At 50.4% G+C, this 18615-nt stretch overlaps 1 protein-coding gene across 6 annotated transcripts in view; it reads left to right on the top strand.

The window, feature by feature from the left end:
• Positions 1–588: 588 nt before the first annotated feature.
• The window catches only part of KSR1 (kinase suppressor of ras 1), a 146243-nt gene continuing 128216 nt past the window's right edge, over positions 589–18615 (top strand). For 3 of the 6 annotated variants that reach the window (XM_012726454.1, XM_012726451.1, XM_012726455.1), the window contains exon 1: positions 589–732. The gene's annotated coding sequence lies outside the window, so the exon portion shown is untranslated. The remainder of the gene's footprint in view (positions 733–18615) is intronic. The other 3 variants (XM_012726453.1, XM_012726452.1, XM_012726456.1) reach the window with 2 other exon arrangements.

The following is an 18615-nucleotide window of genomic DNA, read 5'->3' as shown; positions in this document are numbered from 1 at the left end:
AAGCCCCTAGGCTGCAAGGGGTGGGCGGGGTGTAGAGGCGCTGCAGGCGCTCGGCGGCGCCCGTGGGAGGAGCTGGCGTGGTGCAGCCCCTCCCAGGGCGCAGGGGCGGGGCGCTACTGCACCGCACGCAACCGCCGCGGAGGGAAACCGGGGACCGCGGGCGCCGGGCGCTGGTCGCGGGTTGCAGCCCCGAGGGCGCGGGCCCGGCGGCAGGTGCTCGAAGCGGACTACAAGTCCCAGCATGCCCAGCTGCCCTGACCCGGCCCCCGCAGCCGCTTAAAGGCTCCGGAGCCGCAGCCGTCGGGTCGCCCGGCTTTCGCTTTGCCCCCGAGGCTTGGCGGTCGGGAGCAGCAGGCTCGGCGATTGGCGGTTCTCCTGTCCGGCCCCGGCTGCACCGAGGGTCGCTCCTCTTCCAGCCCTCCCGGCTTGGGGATTTTCTTCCGAGGCGCCCGCGCTCCCGGGCTCCCGGCCTCGGCCACCCCGCGGCCCCGATGCCGAGGCATGGATAAAGCGGGGCTGCGCGCGGCGACCATGGGGGAGAAGAAGGAGGGCGGCGGCGAGGGGGACGCGGCGGCCGCGGATGGGGGCGCCGGGGCCGCGGCCAGCCGGGCGCTGCAGCAGTGCGGGCAGCTTCAGAAGCTCATCGACATCTCCATCGGCAGCCTGCGAGGGCTGCGCACCAAGTGTGCGGTGTGCAACGACCTTACCCAGCAGGAGATCCGGACCCTGGAGGTAAGGGAGCCGCGGCACGGAAGGGTCTTGGACTCAGGCTGGGGGGCCAGGCATCCACAGCCCGGGAAGCTGCCCCTCACACCTCCTCACTGCTCGGGTTCGCCCCTGCTCGCGTTCACTCCTTCTCCACTTGCATCCGTGAGCCGGGGTCGCCCCCCACCCCCACGCCCCTTGAGGTCCCTCTTCTTTCCCCACTGGCCATTGAGGCTAGCTAGCTTGGGGACCTAGCACCAGCCCCTCACTTAGGTCGGGTTTGGGGGAGGGGCGTAGTGAGAACTGGGTTGTGGTTCTGGGATTCCTAGAGCCCGAGGCACGCGGACATCCCCGGCCTCCCACACCCGCCTCCACCCCATTTTCAGTTTGCGGGGCCGCAGGACTCATTCTCCCACTGAGTCACTCGCTGGACTTTTCCCTGTGTGATTGCACCGAGCGTCGTGGGCAGGGACGACGGGGCGGGGGTAGGTCTCCCTGAAGTGTGTCAGGCCCGCCGTTTTCTGCCTTCCCCTCTCGCTCCAGACTGTCTGGTCCCTTCCTTTCCTCTCCTCCAGGTCCTTGTCGCCGCTTTTCGAAAAGTGTTTGCTGAAACTGCATTTTTGCTGTTTGGCATTTGGTGCTTTTTCACACTGCCACAGCGTTTTACTGCTCAAAATGTAATTAGCCATCGACTTATCCCACTCCCCCAAACACTGGATCATGGCTTCGGAAGGATTATGATGGGGGTGGAAGCTCTTGGTGCGAAGATACACTATTTAAGGGGTTCTGGTGAGGACAGCCTCCTGTGTGAAGAGATAAGCGATGCAACCCAGGAAAGTGCGGTATTGAAGCATTTGGAAGAACCAGCGAAAGAGATTGTTGGGCTCTCTGAAGGGGGCTTCCCTTCCCTGCCACACCCCCATACAATAGAGGATAACTAGTGCATTTCCAACTTGCTTTTGCCCAGAAACAGAAGTGGCTGTGACATTCCAGGGACCAATCCATAGTCACGCTGTCTTGAAGAGGGGATGTTTTTCTACCTTGCATTGCCACATCTGGCCTTTTGCAGGTCTGGAGGGAGGGAATGTTTTGTTTTATTAGAACCTTACTATGTCATTCTGCCCTCCCCCCCCCCCATTGCTAATTGCCTCTGCCAGCTGTCAAAGGGCCAGCCACTAATTTGTGGTAATTATTACAAGACCCAGTCCTTTCTCTGCCATGCACACCACAAATCCGAATCCCTGTTTGATCCAAAATGCTCAGGGGTGACTTCTCTCCTTCCGTTTTATTTTCCTAAAAACCACAAAGCCAGGAACATTGGAAGCGTGCAATCAGTGCTGGCTATTATTATTTTTGTTATGGTTGCTATAGCAGTACTGACCAGGGCTTTGCTTAAAAAACCAACCAACCAACAACCCCCCCCCACCCCCCACTCCACTCAACTGTCCCTTCTGCATGCATCTGCTGTTTCCAGGGTGGCTCGAGAAATGGATTTCTTGAACACAGCTTTACCCTCTCGGAATCTGTATCCTGACTGGCAAAGTCGCTCTTTCTGAAGATGTGGCATCATCCAGCTATATCAGCCTCTGAGCCCGGCTGTTCTGTGGCCTCCCTCCTGGGTGTTTATAGGGTGGTCTTCTCGGGCAGCCAGAAACCCATCCAAAGGCCCAGAGAGGATTTGCAGTGTAGGGGTAACCCATATCAGCTCCCTGCCCTCTCCCCTGGAATGTGGATTTGTGTGCATCCTACTCCCTGAAAGGCAGGATCTGGGTTGTTTTGGTATGGAAATGTATACCTCTGAGGTTCTCTATGGCTGCCATCAGCTAGTTTGGATGAATCACTTCATCCTGGAGGCCACAGCCTTCTTACCTAAATGAGGAGGTTGGAATGGATCTCTGCCCAGCTCTTGTGGCTCTAGATCCTGTGGTTTAGTGAAAGCGCCTCAGTTGTGTCCAATCCAGTGTTTGTTTTTCATTCCCCATTTTAAGAATATGTAACAATGGTTCTCATATCTAGAGTTACCAAATTGCTAGAAGAGAGGACAAGCTCATTACTCAAAGCATCTTGACAACAGGGGCAGTGAGCCCACAACTTTGAAATCTCAACTGGTGTCTGTGTGACTTTGGGCAAGTCCCATGACTTCTGAATCTCAGGCAGCCCCCTCTTTAAAATGCGGATGAGACCACTTAAACCGACAATAGTGTTGTGAGTTCTCCTCCCTCCCCGTGTCTGTAATCCCTCCCCGGTACTAATCCCTCCCCTGTACTACAGAGGCTGCCCATAAACTTTCCCTCCTGAGGGTCAAATGGCACTCATGCCACAGATCATCACTAGGGGTAGGTACTTCTATAGCTGGTCTTTCCTAAAGGTGGGTGACACAGATCCAGCAGCCTGGGTAGGGAGGCCTGCCCCCAGCAGTGTGTGGTGAGACCAGGCCTGGAGTAGCTTTCTTTCCTGTCCTGCGGGCTCCTCTCACACCAGGCTGGGGTCCCCAGAGACAGTGCTTGCAACACTGGATTCCTGGTTTTAAAGAAGGGACTGACTGGGGGGCTGGGGTTACATAGCCATGCCAGACTTCTCCCAGATCTCAGTCTTACTAAGTAAGCACTCAGTGGGAGAAATAGCAAGTGGGATGAAGCCTCTGACTTGGGCCGGCTGCTGGTACGTGAGGTTCCTGGTTGTGATGGTGTGTGTGTGTGTGTGTGTGTGAGGGGAGCATGTCTGGCTGTCTTGTCATGACTTTCTCTGTGGAGTGGTCGGTCCATTTTGGAGCCAAAAGAGAGAAGGAGCCAAGGTTTACTGTTTGCCTCTTGCCTTCCTGCCTGCAGGCAGCATGCTAGAACCTTCTCCTAAGATTTCCTGGCAACCTACCAACCTGCATCACACACACATTTTGTCTTTCGATGAGGGAAGGGAGGGAGATGGAATCTGAATTCAGAGGCTGAGTCTGTGAGCAGGAGTTGTGAGACTACTTCATTCTAACAGAACCTGATGCTCTGTCCCCATCAGACTAGCCTAGGGGTCTGAGAACACCTCAGAGGCAGGAGCTTATTCACCAGATGCTTATACCTGACGCAGACCTGCTGCTGAGCTTGGAGGCCTTTGGCAGTTTTCTCCACTCCTGACCTCTGCAGTGTCTGCTGGGTGCTGAGGAGATAGGGACCCCTCCCAAAGACTCACCTTTCATAGCCATAACCTTGACCTTTCCTGACAGCCTGGCCACACCAAATGTCTTTACCTTATGCTTTTGTAAAGAGAAATTCATCCTCAGCAAACTGACTTAGAGAAAGGGACCTCCAAAGGATGCCACACATGGGCCTTACTGGGGAGGGGGCATTGGGGAGCCGTGTAGGGACAATTCCTGCACTGTGGCTGCTTTCCCGAGGAGCTGCCCTAAGCCAGACCTGCCCTTCACTCAGCTGGGCTGTGTGGGGGTCCTGAGCGCTAACCCCCACTGCCCTGCCACCCCAATACTGGCTAATGTTACTGCTGGGCAAGAAGGGGCACTGTTATCTACAGGGTGTGCCAGGCAGGGGAACAGCAGTGATTTGCTGTGAGCACTAGGAGTTGGGAATATGAGAGGTGGGCTGGACCCAGTGTCATGGTGACGTGTCCTGAGTCACATACCCCTGACAGAACTGAGAGAGAAGCCATCCACCTTCTCCCTACCCCCCGTCCCCATCACCCCAAAGGCAGAGAAGTGGCATGTTTCTGCTTCCGCTCCACTGCCATAGTTTTAACCTCTGGCTACAAGATTACCTTTGGCCACTCTGAAGGGCTACAGAGCTGGGGCACTGTCACCTTTGCTGTCCACTGTCATCTTGACAATGTTTCCCCCTGCATACTTGCCCCTGGTGTTCCTCAGTGATGACCCTCACAGGGCCTGCACTTCCCAAAGCTATGAGCCTCCAAGCGCTGGGCTGGACAGTGCCGGAGGGAGGCCCTGTCGGATCTGCAGCCCAGGTGAGCGTGAGTGCCACCCGGATGCTGGTTTGCTGCCTGGGGCCAGTGATGGGGATGCCATCTTTCCCTCTGGTTCACTCAATCCAGGAAAGCGGCATTTCATGCCACTGACGTTCTGGACCCACCAGCTGCCTATGGTCTGGAGAGAGATTGCAAAAGCCCTGCCCTGGGTGGCGGTGTCTGTGGGGGTGGGGGTGGTGTCTGAAGGGTGGGGGCAGTAGCAAAGCTGTGGCTAAGTGTCTCAAGCTGGACTTTTTGGAATGGTCATCAGGAACGGTCGTCCTCTCAGAACAGGCTGATTGGAGTCTTTGCTACCTTTAGTTCAAAGGGATCCTGTGTGCATGCCTTTGAGGGATGGAGATGATCTTTGAGCACAGTGAGGACAGATGTGGCCCAAGAAACATCCCTGTTCCTGTTCTGTGCTGAACGCTCTGCTAGGCTCTGGGCACGTTTGCCCAATTTGACTGACACAAGGACCCTATGACATTTTATCCGCATTTACAGATAAGGACATTGCAGCTCAGTGAGCCATTAAGAGACTGAGTTGAGTTAGTGGCTGGTTGAAGCTGGGTGGATTGGTCTCCAGAGCTCAAGTTCTGAATTTCACAACTGCTTCTAGCAACCATGTGAGGGGGATACTGGTCTGGGTCATCACTACACTCTGGGAAGTGGCCAGACAGGGCCACTTGGTGACTCAATTCTAGATGACCGGGCCTATCACTGGCCACCCCCAGGCTTGCAGGCTCTGAGCTGGGGTGTGTGCCTGCTTGCCTAAAGTCTGACCTAGCACATCCTCAAAGGCAGGTCTCTGTTAGCAAACTGATGCAACCAGCTTTGCGTGGGTCTCATTCTGAGAAATGAGAAGCTAGAGATCACCTTACTCATAATTTTTTAAACGGACACCTGCCTTATTCTTTCTGAACAGTTCCTCCAGTCAGCAGTGTTCCTCCAGTCCTCCTAGTTAAAAAAAAAAAAAAAATTCAAAAATACAAATAATGCCACTTCTTGAAGTTCATTCTAATGACATTTGCTGTCTACGCCTCCAGTGTTTCTGTTCTCTATTTGCCTACAAATGCACACAGATATGTTTGTGCAGCACATGGTAGCTTCGCTTTATAAATGTCCTATGTGAACATCAGTACGTATAGGTAAGCACCTACTGGCTACCTTGTGTGGCCATACGCTAAAATTATCTAACCAGTTCCCCAGTATCAGCCACTCAGTCTTTCTCCTTGCCTAGTTACCATAGACCACACAGCGACCGGTCTCTCCCGACAAGTGGAATTTGCAGGGTCAGAGTGTATGAACACACAAAATGTCACTACTGTTCTTGAGAATCTTTAGGGCATAATATATTGTACTTCTGGCCCTCCCTGTTTGGTGCAGCGGGTTAAAGCACTGCACCAAGAAGCTTAAGCCACTTCTGCATGAGTTCGATCCCCACCTGCCCCAGAGGTGACCCACATGGCACGGCAGACCTCTCCTGACCCGCCCGCTGCTCCCCTCAGCAGTGCACTTTGTCGATCTGCCTGTTCTGCTCCCCAATCTGTCTCTGGTGAATCCTCTCACCCTCTGCATCTCTGGCCTGTACCCCAGTTCTGTATGAATAAATAAATAAATCTTTAAAAAATATATATATAGTACTTCCCCTCTGCAGCAGGAATGCAGGATTTATAAAATGACAGCCTTTTTGCCTTTGCCCCTCTGCAGCTGCATCCATATCCATCCTGGAGTTGAGGACTGTTAACAGGAGACAGGGCCATGAGCTGCAGTTCAGGAGATGTGGTCTCCAGTTTTGGGGTTGCTTGCAGCAACCTCCTTCACCTCTACACCAACCAATTAAAAGAATGACTTTTCCTCGCTCCACGCTAGCCTAGGGGGTCAAGTCTCTCTGTGTCCAGAGACTGAAAGCTGCTGGCAGTGCAGAGCTGTGTGGTGAGGGCCTCATCACTTGAGGCTTACAAAAGCCACCTCCCTGAAAGGTAGTTTAGGTTTCTTTGCCAACCACACAACATATTGGTCAGAGAGCTATTTGGGGTAATTGACATTGGGGTTGATTTCGTCGACTCATGGATCGCTAAGGTAAAAGGGCTGCAAAGTACCTTGGGGTTTCCATCTGGTCAGCCCTCTCATCTTTAGATGAGAAAACTGGAGGGTCTGAAGAGGAAGTGATTTGTCAGGGCACCTATTAGGGAATTGACCATAACAAGCGGCTCATAAAGGAGCACTGAATTGGGGTCACTTATTTGAGTGTGACATATACTACCTTGACTGACGGCAAAGAGCAGTCTGCCCTTCCAGCATATGCTGGGGGTGGGGGCTGTGGCCTTAAGGAGCTCTCTGTGAGAGGAAGCAGATGGGTTTGCTTTCCCAGGCACATCTCGATGTCTTGGGGAACCTGGTGAATGGAGAGATTCTTGGGGAGCAGTCTGTATGTCCTATAGATGGGGTTTATTTTAAAGACCAGCCTGTCCAGTGGGCTTGTTACAGGACAGGGGAAGGGGGATCCTGAACCCCCAAACCTGCCTGCTCTAAGTAGGTTCTGCCCCATCAAGACAAAACATGTAAGACCTTTAATGGAAAGGAGCTTTAATACAATCAGTGTGCAACACAGAAAAGACAAAGAATATAGTTTCCAAACCAAGCACCGAAAGCTTCCCATCCCCTTGTGGGTGAAAGTCCACCCAAAAGGGATTGGCCCAAAGCAAAGCTCAAAAGCCCATCACACGTCTAAAGCACCTTCTGGGGGTGACCCATAGAAAAGGGTCAGAAACAGACAAGTCTGGGAAGAAAAGAACAAAATCAAAATCAAGATAAACACTGCCATAGTCACCTCCCCATGGGTCTCTCACCCACGTCTGTCTCAACCGGACCAGGACCAAGAAGCAAGAGCTGCTTCTTCACATGTCTCTCTGCTCCCTGTGCCTTCCTCAGGTCTCCATCTGGTTCTCCTTCCTGCTTCCTTCCTCTCTAGTCTCCTCTCCAGATTCTTTTCCTCCATGATCAGCTCCACCCTTCCTTGGGTGGGGCAGGGGCTCCCCTTTTCCTGGGGACCACCCTGTTACAGGCTGGCTCAATCTGAATGGACTCTGAATCTTTAAATTTGACTACTTTCAAGGGTTTTTCATCCTTCAGCTGAAAGATTGCTTGGGACCTCGTCTGTAAATTCTTAGGTTTGTGCAGATTTTGTATGTATACTACCATACACTGTTGGTTTTAATGTCATGACAGTGTTATCAGTTGTTTATGATTGCTTCTAGAAGATGCAATCTTTTAATTTAAGGGTCTTTGTATCTTGGCTTTCTCCCCTATTCTGGACCCCAGGAGTGAAGAGGCAGAGGTATACTCTGGAGACAGATGTGGGGATAAAAAATGCTTTGTCATTTATTCCCAGGCATGACTGTTTCTAATCTGCATTGGAAAGGCCACAATTCATAATGATTCCACATATAAAACATATATTTACATACATCTATATTTTTCTGTTGCCCTGGCCTTGGTGGGTGGCAGTGTTTTAACTGGGTGGATTGCCTTTCAAAATAATGGAGCTAAAGTCATCCTGTTTGCTTGCTGTTCCCTCCCCCTTTCATTTTTCCACCCTCAGAATAATCGCATGAATGAATGGAGACTTGGGTTTAAAATTTTTTAGAAGGCAGAGGTGTTGGGGGTGGGGGAAGCATGATGCAGTGTGTAGAATAGACTGACTATGCTTGGGAAAAATAACCTTTCATACAGCATAGACTATGGACTTGAATCTGCAGCATACTGATGTGGTGTGTTGCTTTCTGCAAATCTAATGAGGTGAGCTCTTAGAGCATGATGGCATTTCTTTGTTAGAGCATCTGGAGTCTTGAGTTCCAGTTTAGACAATTATTTAGGTTTGGTTTTGATATGAATAAGCACAACAGCTATAAGTCAGGGTGCACCAGAGTTTTACTGACTGGGCAAAAATAAGTTACAGATTGTGTTTAAGAAGTGAGCTGATAGTTATATAAGGCACTGACTTGAGGATCCCCTACACCCAGGTCTAGGATGCTGGGAAAGGATTAATTTAGTCTTCTCCAGACTGTATTCCACAAGATGCTTCTGTGAAAGCAGGCTTCAGGGAGTTGAGAATGTGCTGTATTTAGCCACATACCTCCTGGAGATTCCTGAGCATGACGATTTGTGCTTTTTTTCTTTTTATGCATACAAGAACTTAGGTGTAGGACAGAGGTATGGGGTAGGGGTATTGGTGGTGAGAGGATTCACCAGAGACAGAGCGGGGAGCAGAACAGGCAGATTCACTGAATGACACTGCTGAGGGGAGCAGCGGGCGGGACAGGAGAGGTCTGCTGCGCCATGTGGGTCAGCTCTCTGGTGGATAACTTCATAATGCTGATACTTAACCCCTTGTGCTACCAGGGCTGCCCCTTCCTGAAGATTTGCATTTTGAAAAGGCTCTGAGAAGTTCTGCAGCAAGGGTTTCTTGCCCAAGGAATCTTTTTTTTCCATGAACGTATTTGGGAGAGACTGACTTAAACTGCAAGCAGGCAAGAGATCAGAAGTTGTAGGCTTAGCTTCAACCACTGTTGTCTTTGTGTATGTTTTTAGGCTACTGAGGGTCCATTCGAGGTTTCAGTTAAAGTTGGGTGGGTTGAGGAGAGGCTGGTGAGCTTGGAGACTGATAACGCCCAGAGAGGCCCTGTAGGAAGGGAGGCAGAGTATTTGGGCCACCACGCTAGCACTGAAAGATGTCTCTCACTTAATCCTTGCGTGGAGGTAAAGGACAGTGCCCACAGAGCTGTATGCCTGGGGTTCTTGTGCCCTGCCTCCTCCTGGCCCCGGCCTGGATCCAGTTAGCCTGATGTCAGGGACACGCTCATTCACTCCAGAAAAACTCATGACCTTGCTGGTGGGCAGAAAACTATCCAAGAGAAATGCAGATGTCTGTGGGTGTGTTGAGCCTGGGGCTGCTGAGGGCAGGGGAAGGAATGCTTTTTTAAAACAAAAAAGGAAATGCTGGCTCAGAATGGAAAGGAAAGGAAGCAGCTTCCTGTTTCTGGCGCTGGCTTTTCCAAGGGAGGAGCTCGCTAGCTCCGGGACCTGGGGCTTCTGGGCCAGCCGGCCACTCTGGGTGCGCTAGACTCGCATTGCCATGGCTGCCCAGGCCTCAGTGTGGACCGCTGGTCCCAGTCCTCTTCACTTTCCTCAGATCACTCATCAAATGGGTGTGAAGTTTCCACAATGAATAGCTATACAAAAATAATCAAAAAACGGCTGTGTCGTTTTTGCAGTGGCTGTGGATTTCCAGTGCGGGCTTCCTCCATGCCTGGCTCTCTGGTTGGGATTTTTATATGACATTTCACCCACATAACAGCCTTGTGAGGAAGCCCTATTGTTACCCGTGCTTTATAGAGGAAGAACTGGTGTGGAGAGGTTAAGTGACTTGCCCACAGTCACATAGCTGGGGGGAGACTGAACTGGGCCTTGCACCTGGACAGTTTAATTACCTGTGTGTACTTCCTGGCTTACATTTGTAAACTTCTCTCTTCCAACTGGAAAACCTGTTGACATAATTTTTTTTTCAAGACTGATGGCTTTGGGGCTCCAGAAATCAGTCCCAAAGCTTGGACCCGACAGTGGTGATTTTTTAGGTGAAATGCCTGGATCTGAGTTTACATTTTTAAAAAACATTATTATAGAATTGTTCAAACATAGAGTGGCATGGTGAACCCCCATGTGGTGATGCCCTTCCCCCCCAGCCCCCAGTCCCTTCAGCTTCTCCTCTAGCTAATCTTGGGCCATCGACTATGTTTAAACTCCTAATAAGCCTGGTTCTGAGGATGGTGCTGCTGGGCAGGAATCTCTTTTCCTTTTCCCAACCAGGTGACCATTGTGGTTTCCCCCTGAAGCCTGCTCTGGCCGTCTGAACGCAGCGAGGCCGAGGCCGAGGCTGGCTCACTGTCTAAGCTGCATGGGCTGTACCTGAAACCTGTCCTCAGGCGGCGGGGTGGCGGGGTGGCGGGGTGGCGGGGTGGCGGGGTGGCGGGGTGGCGGGGTGCGCATCTTCCCTGCCCACAGCCCCCAGATGTGCGGCTTCGTTGGGGTGGGGGTGGGCAGCAGACCCTGCAGTCACATGGGGACAGTCTTCTCTTCCCCAAGTCGCTTGTATACCCTCTTCTACTTTTCCTCGTCGTTTTATCCACATGCCATGAGTTGATTTCAGCCCACATTTATTGAGCGCCACTGGATGGGGGGCCCTGGGAGAAGAGTTGGTGAGCACAGGCCAACCTCCTCCTCTAGCAGCTCTTAAAGGATCCTCATCTCAGTGATTGCAGCCCTGATGTTACAGGGCAGGGAGAGGGGCACCACTGAACCCCCAAACCTGCCTGCTCTAAATAGGTGCTGCCATCCGTCTCATCAAGACAAAACATATAAGACTTTAATGAAAAAGGAACTTTAATACAGTGAGTATACACCACAGAAGACAAAGAATATATTTTCTAAATCAGACACCTGAAGTGACCCATCCCCTTGTGGGTAAAAGTCAAGCCAAAAGGGGTTGGCCCAAAGCAAGGCCTGAAAGCACCTTCTGGCCGGGACCCATGGAAAAGGGTCAGAAATGGCCAGACAAGTCTGGGAGGAAAAGAGCAAAATCAAAATCAAGATAAACACTGCCATAGTGCTTAGGGACCTCCCCACAGGTCCCTCACCCACATCTGTTTCAGCCAGTCCAGGGCCAAGAAACAAGCACGGTTTCTTCATCACATGCTCGCTGCTCCATGTGGCTTCCTCAGGTCTTCTGGCTCCCCATCCTACTGCCTTCCTCCTCAGATTCCTTCTCTTCTCTGCTTTTCTCTGCTCAGTCCACCGTCCTTCTGGGTGGGGCAGGGAACCTGGAACTTCCCCTTTTCCTGGGGACCCCTCTGTAACGTTGACATGGGATCCAGCATCTTCTAGGGGCTTCCTCGCTGCAGCTCTGCTAAGGTTTTCCCCAGCCTGGGTTTACTGACTGCTTTCACTTATTTTCCCCGTGGTCTCTGTCTCCTACCCCAACAGAGGTGGTTTTCTTTGTTGTTGTTTTGTTTTGCTTTTTGCTATATTCTCTCCGGTGCCCTGTCGCTTTTTGCTAGTGGCTTCCAATCCAAGTTTGACCTCCCAAACATACTCATGGTGTCATTACAGGAAAACTATGTCCGGAGCACTTCATAGCGTGTTTAAGGTACAGCCGTGACTTTTGGGGTGTGCGTGGACTCTGGGATGAGGTCACAATCACATCTTGACTCTATGCCTTGCTAGTTCTGTGACCTTGGGCATGTTCCTTAAGCTCTTGGAACCTCAGTCTTCTTATTACTTCAAAGGGTTTATTTATTTAGGTTTATTTTCAGCACACATGGCGGGCTGAAGTATGGAAGGAATGCTGGTATTTAGAGGAATTCAGCGTTTCCTTTTTTTATTTCCTTTCACTTAGCATTATTCTAAATAGAAATCCACAGTCCTCTCATTTTCTTTTTAGTCATGTTAATCGCTGCATGATATTCCATCCAGTGGATATGCTATAATTTGCCAATGCATTTCCCTTGTTATTGGACATTTCGGTTGTTTCCAGATTTCTGCTATTATAAACAGTGTGACTGGAATCATCTTTGTTCAGCCATCTCTTTATTTTTGTTCCTATTCTGATTTCATTTCCTTGGGATAATTTCCAGGAATGAAATTACTGGGTCAAAGAGCATGGATATTTTTTGTGATAGGATTTGCTAAACTATTCTTTATGTGTTTTAAAAGATAGTTATCTTAAAAATTATACTTCTGGCCCTCCCTGGTGGCGCAGCAGGTTAAAGCACAGCACTGAGAATCTAAAGCCACTTCCGCATGAGTTCGATTCCCGCCTGCCCCGGAGGTGACCACATGCATGGCAGACCTCTCCTGACCCGCCCGCTGCTCCCCTCAGCAGTGTACTTTGTTGATCTGCCTGTTCTGTTCCCCACTCCGTCTCTGGTGGAGCTTCTCGAGGCCCCTGTGCCTCTGACCTGTACCCCAGTTCTGTATGCACAAATAAATCTTTAAAAAAAAATTATACTTCTGGGCGAGTATAGCTAGCTTGTATTTCCTTTAGAGTCTGTTTTGGCCTTTGTGCATTTCATCTTCTCTCACCCCCCTTTTTTGGACCTCCCTCCCATCTTTCAACAGTTTTATCAAGGTACAACTGGAGAATAAGATGCAAGTCATTTCTTATCTTAAATTTGCTATTTATTTCTCTCTTCTTTTTCATTCATTTCGTGATTATTTGTTGAGCAGCTACTGTGTGCCAGGCACTGTTTTAGGCACTGGTACAAGAGCAGTGAAGAAGATAGAGTGGTTTCTTTAATGGAAGGAGAATAATAAAGAAAAAGGAAAGAAAAAAAAAAAACAATCGAGAAAGGCAGCCTGAGAAAAAGAAAATTAGAAGTGAGTTTGTATGATGGGAGTGGGGAGAAGTTTTCTTCTTTAGACTGAGTGGTTGGGAAAGGTCTCCTTCCCTGAGAAGGTGACATTTGAACCGAATCTTGAGAGATGAGAAGGGAAAGAGTATTGCAGGCATTGGGACTGGCTGTGCCAGTCCCTGAGGCAGAAGCAAGGTTGGTGTGCTCCAGGACCACAGTAGACCACTGTTCCCCAAACTCAGAGGGAGTGGTGGAGGTGAGGACCATGGTTGGCTAAGAAATCAGGTAGGCAAGCAGGGGCTTGGACTGTTCCCCTAAAATTGTGCCTAATTCCCCTAAAATTAATCTACAAACCCAACAAGTAATTGTCCCTCAGTTTTGTGGCAGGTGTAAGCGTGAATAAGAAAGCTTAGAGGGGGAGTTTGTAGATGAGTAAGCCAATAGAAGGTGCTGGTGAAGTGTGAATGAAGCCCGTAATGCCACTCTGAGTCATCTCTACATCCTGAGGTGTGCAGGGACTCGGGAAATGTTTCTTGATTTGAACCAAGCTTACTCTGTGTTGCCAGCCTTCTCTGTGTTAACTGAAACTCCATTCTGTGCAACAAGGCCTGGCAGTCTCGGCCTGACGGGGGACCCTGGCCTCTGCCAGGGGAGAGGCCCTGAGAACTGAGGTTGCCAGCTCAGAAGTGGGGCTGCTGACACCAGGTATGAATATCTGGGTTCCCACTTATGAGAAACCAGCCCGAGAAATAGACATGGGAAACCCCCTTCACACCAAGCTGCTCTGCACGGCTTCATTTTTCCCTGACTGAGAACTCTGATTTGTGACTTGCTGGGAATATACACTTGGGGACATTGAACTTTTCATCATTTTCTTCCCTTAAGGTGGGGCAAAAAGCAGGGGTGTGAGGTCTGAGCAGACAACTTTGGGACAGCCTAGAAGCTGTTCACTTAGTAAGCAGTGGGCCTGATGGAAGATGGCTGCCATTTTTTTTTTTTTGGTGGAGGCATGGTGAGCCCTAAGTCACAGGGCCTCTGATCCCACCGAGTTAAGGAGCTGCCCTTGACCGCTGGCTCCGTGGTTGTCTGATATATAGGAGCTTGATGCCAAGTGGGAAGGGAAGACCAGATCCTGAGAGTTCAACAACCGGGACTCTTCTCTTATGGCAAACCTGACAGGGACTTGCGCAATTGACACACACGAAGCTTTTTGCGTGAGTTTTCAGTTAGCTCCTCAGCAACGAGAACCTTATTAGCCCACTTTGTGGATGAGGAAATAAGACCAACAGTCACAGTAATTGAAGCTCGGGCTCAAATCTAGTGTGGTCTGAATTACGTTTGTGTTCATTTCATCACACCCCTCAGTAACCACTTGTCCGTGGATCTTGTCAAGCAGATAGAGGGCGTTGGGTTACGCTCAGCATTTTGGGAGAAATAATGCTGGGTAAAAAAGGGTTTGAAAAGTTCTGCTTTCCCACACCACTTGAACGGGCTTTCCGCGAAGCTGTATATAGGAGGAGTTGGCTTGGGTATCGGAGTCAGGAGTAGAGGATGACCATCTGCAGAAGAAAGGAGGTGAAGGGAGAGGAGGATGGTCCCTGGTTGGGAAGGAAGATGGGAAGAGAAGCATCCTTGCATGGGGGTGTGGTGGGGGTGGGGTGGGAAGTTGGGTTCTTATCTTGATCTGTCTCAGAGATGTGGTTTCTGTTCCGAAGCACTCTGGCTAGACAGCATCATGGCTTCTAGCACCTGGACCTCACGGGCACTTGGGTTTTACACGTTGGTGGCAAATCCGAGGGGAAAGAGTCCCCTGGGTAGCCCTGACTCACCCTGTCTGAGGGTGAGAACAGAGCAAGGAAGAATCCACGGGTGAATGGAGACCTGTATTTTCAGGTGACAGGAAATTTTCTGTGTGGTTGGCCTGGTGGTTTGTGAGGAGAGGTGAGCATTAGAGACAAAGCTCAGGGCCAGTCTGCAAGTGTCTCTGTCAATTTAGAGAGTTTTAGGAAGTAGTTAAAAAAAAAAAACAAAACAAAACAGAGAGAGAGAGAGAAACCAAAAGCCAAATATATCATTTACTTGCAGTACCTGTGTGCAGCTAGCCACCTACACTTCTCATTGGCCACCCCTCCCTTTTTTGACCCCCCAAATTAGAGGGGTCTCTGTCTGTTAGAAAATGACTGAGGTCTCAAGTGACCAGGCCATGTCTTGGGCATCTGGCAACTTGAACTAAACTTCCCCTCTGGCCCTGTTGGCTTGAGCAGTTTCCTGGTCTGGCAGGATTTGTGTGCTTAGCACCCAGCTTGTCAAAGCCCCGTCCCCACTTGTCACAACAGAGTGGCCTCTGTCACTCTGCGGCTGTCAGACTAAGTAGTGCTTCTTTTCTGAAAGTCAGAGCTGCTGCTCCTCAGGGGAAGTAGAGCAGAAGGGGGTTCCTGGGAACTGCCAGTCGCATTTGTTGCTCCTGCCTCTTCCCTATTTGTTCTAGAAAACCCATGAGCTGCTTCTGTATTGGCATGTAAGATCCGAGGATGAGCAGCACCCTGTAGTAGGTATAGACAGTTATCACAGGTTTGCTCGATACCTGGGTTCAAACTTTTTTCCCTTCCTGGATAGCTGTGTATCTTCGGGCAAGTTGCTTAACCTGTCTGAGCAACAGTTTCCCCATCTGTACAAATAGGAATTACAATAGGATTGTTGTGTATCGTAAGTGAGGTGAACCATGTAAAACACAATGCCTGGCACGGTATTGTAACTATTTGTTTTTTCAGCAGGTATTTAATGGGTACCCTCTGTGAACTGGGAAATGTAAGTGTTTCTGAACGTTGGGGAAATGACAGTGAACAAAATGCACAAAAACACCAGCTTTGTAGAATGTAGGTATTGGATGTTGCTAAGAGATGGTTTGATAGTGAAAGGATAAATAAAAGGCATTGTTAGGCCCTCCCTGGTGGCGCAGTGGGTTAAAGCGCAGCACTAAGAAGCTAAAGCCACTTCAGCATGAGTTCGATCCCTGCCCCAGGGGTGACCCACATGGCACAGCAGACCTCTCCTGACCTGCCTGCTGCTCCCCTCAGCAGTGTACTTCATTGATCTGCCTGTTCTGCTCCCCACTCTGTCTCTGGTGAATCCTCTCACCCTCCGCATCTCTGGCTTGTACCCCAGTTATGTATGAATAAATAAATCTTAAAAAAAATGCATTGTTAAATGACAAACTAGGAAAAATGACTAGAAAAGAATGAAAGTGGGGAAGACAACTGGGGCTGGGGGCACGTAATCTCAACCAGGGGGTCAGGATGGCTTTGAAGAGAGTGTACTGTTCAGGTAAAGACCTTGAAAGGGGAAAGAGGGAGGCTATGGGGAATCTCTCTGGAATGTTGGAAACTGAGGCTCAGCAAGTGGAGAGGCCCAACCGGTGAGCCTAGGGAGTTGGACACCCTCCAGGAGGGGAGAGCGGGAGCCAACTGAGGCGACCAGCTGTCCCTGGTGAAACGCAAGGAGTGCAGCCCTCAGGTGCCACCTGTGCTCACAGAGCGCTGAGCCGGAGCCTTGGAGCTAGGAGAGGGTCGAGAACAGTTAGTTGCAAGCGGAGCAGGCTGTGTGGGGCTTTTTCTTCCTCGCTTTGACCTCCATCCTGTAGAATCCAAAAGGGATTTTAAACTCAGCCTTGCTTGGGATTAAAGGATGGAGTCTAGGGCTTGGTATTCTCTTGGACTTGCTGCCCAATGCCCTGTTGCTGACCTACTGAAAGTGCAACTCAAAACCGAAAGTCCCGTTTTGGACCCTGTGGGTGGACGGCAGGGCCCAGGCCATGCTGGAGTGGGTCCGCCACCCACGACGGGTGTCACATGGGCCAGCCCCTGCAAATCCACGAGCACTTACCCAACACCCATGATTGTGGTCATGCCTGCAGCCTCCTCACATTCCTCTCCTCATGTGTAACTGCAGATGAGGGTTAGTCCATCGTCCCCAGGGAGATATCCTAGGCAGTCATTCAGGAGAAAAGCAAAGCAAATCTATAAGGATATTTGCATTATCTGTAATACAAAAACAAGCTGAAATCCAGGGTTCCGGGATGGTTGCATGCTGTGGGGGAGCACCGGGTGAGAGGATCACAGCTGATCATTAGTAGGCAGAGCATGACTGAATTTATGATTTCACGTGAAGTGAAAACCGGTCCAGTGCAAGATTAAGTAATTTACATATTTGTAAATATGTAAAAATATGTCTGCAGATTAAAAAGAAAAACTAGAAATGAGTTGTGGGGGAGGGACTGCTTTGGTATCAGTTCCTCTGCTATCATTATCTTCACTCATTCACTTATCAAAGTGATGGATTTCCTGCCACATCTGAGCACTGGAACTGGTGTTCAGGAATGGTATGGACCTGACTGGAGACCCCCACTCCTTTCCAGGCTATATGACTGCTCAGCTCCTTACCTTCTCAGCACTCAAGCGTCAAAGGCTAATAATGTGGGGTGAAGCAAAGCTCAAAATTCTGGATTAAAAACAAGACTTGCTCCTGCAGGTCTCCCAGGGCGTCAAATCTATGTTGCATTAATCTTGCATTCCATTGAGAAGCAGGGACATTTCCAAAACCTTCACCCTTCACCTCCCTGAGGTTAGTGCTAATGCCAGCAGCAGTGCTGGAGAGGGCAGAGCCTACCCCAAATCTTGCTGCCTGGCTTGATGAATGCCTGGGTGCCCAGTCAGTGAGGCACTTTTCTACCTCCCAAAGGCACATGCCTGTCCTGACCTCTGCTGTCTGGGAAGGGGCCGACCCAGGAATGAGAGCTACTGCTGTGGGCCTGGCTGTCTCCTCGGTGCCAAACACACACTGGCACAGAGTAAGGGTAAACACTGCCCTTGCCGCAGGAGCTGGTGGTTGGATCAGAGAGACTCGTGTGGAAATATTGGGCACCACTTACAGTTTTTGCTGCCCACATTCTGAGAAAAGCCCTCTGGGTGTTTGGTCAATAATGCGGTAAGGAGGACTTCTGTGACTAGATCAAACATTCATTAAATGTTCTCTATGTTCTGGGTCTCGAATGGCATCCAGAATACTCTACCCCTCCAGTCGTCCCAGCCACACTGGGAGATTGTTCTGATCACCATTGCCTGGGAGGGACCCCAGGCCTAGAGAGGTGAATTAGCTCCTAAGGTCACACCAGCGGGTCACTGGTGTAATATTCAAATCAGGTCTGGCCGGTTATAAAGCCCACAGCTTTGCAGTTTCTTTTACAGCTTGCTCAGCCGCGGAAACATGCAAGGTCTGGCTGTGGGGAAAGTACAGCCAGTGGACCCCCTATCCCCAGCCCCCCCAGAATGCCATGCATGGCCTCTTCCCTTGGCCGCTCCTCTAGCCACACCACATGCTTCAGGACAGCCTTGGGCTCTCTCTGAAGGGTTACTGGGCCCCTTTGCTCTGTAGGAAGGATTTCCTGTCTTGTCACAACAGAGTGGCCTCTGTCACTCTGCGGCTGTCAGACTAAGTAGTGCTTCTTTTCTGAAAGTCAGAGCTGCTGCTCCTCAGGGGAAGT

This window comes from Condylura cristata, unplaced genomic scaffold, assembly GCF_000260355.1.
Source record: "Condylura cristata isolate star-nosed mole 26May11 unplaced genomic scaffold, ConCri1.0 scaffold00017, whole genome shotgun sequence".
NCBI classification, from domain to species: Eukaryota; Metazoa; Chordata; class Mammalia; order Eulipotyphla; family Talpidae; genus Condylura; species Condylura cristata.
Note: the sequence above shows the minus strand (reverse complement) of the source record. Positions and strands in the feature narration are given on the sequence as shown.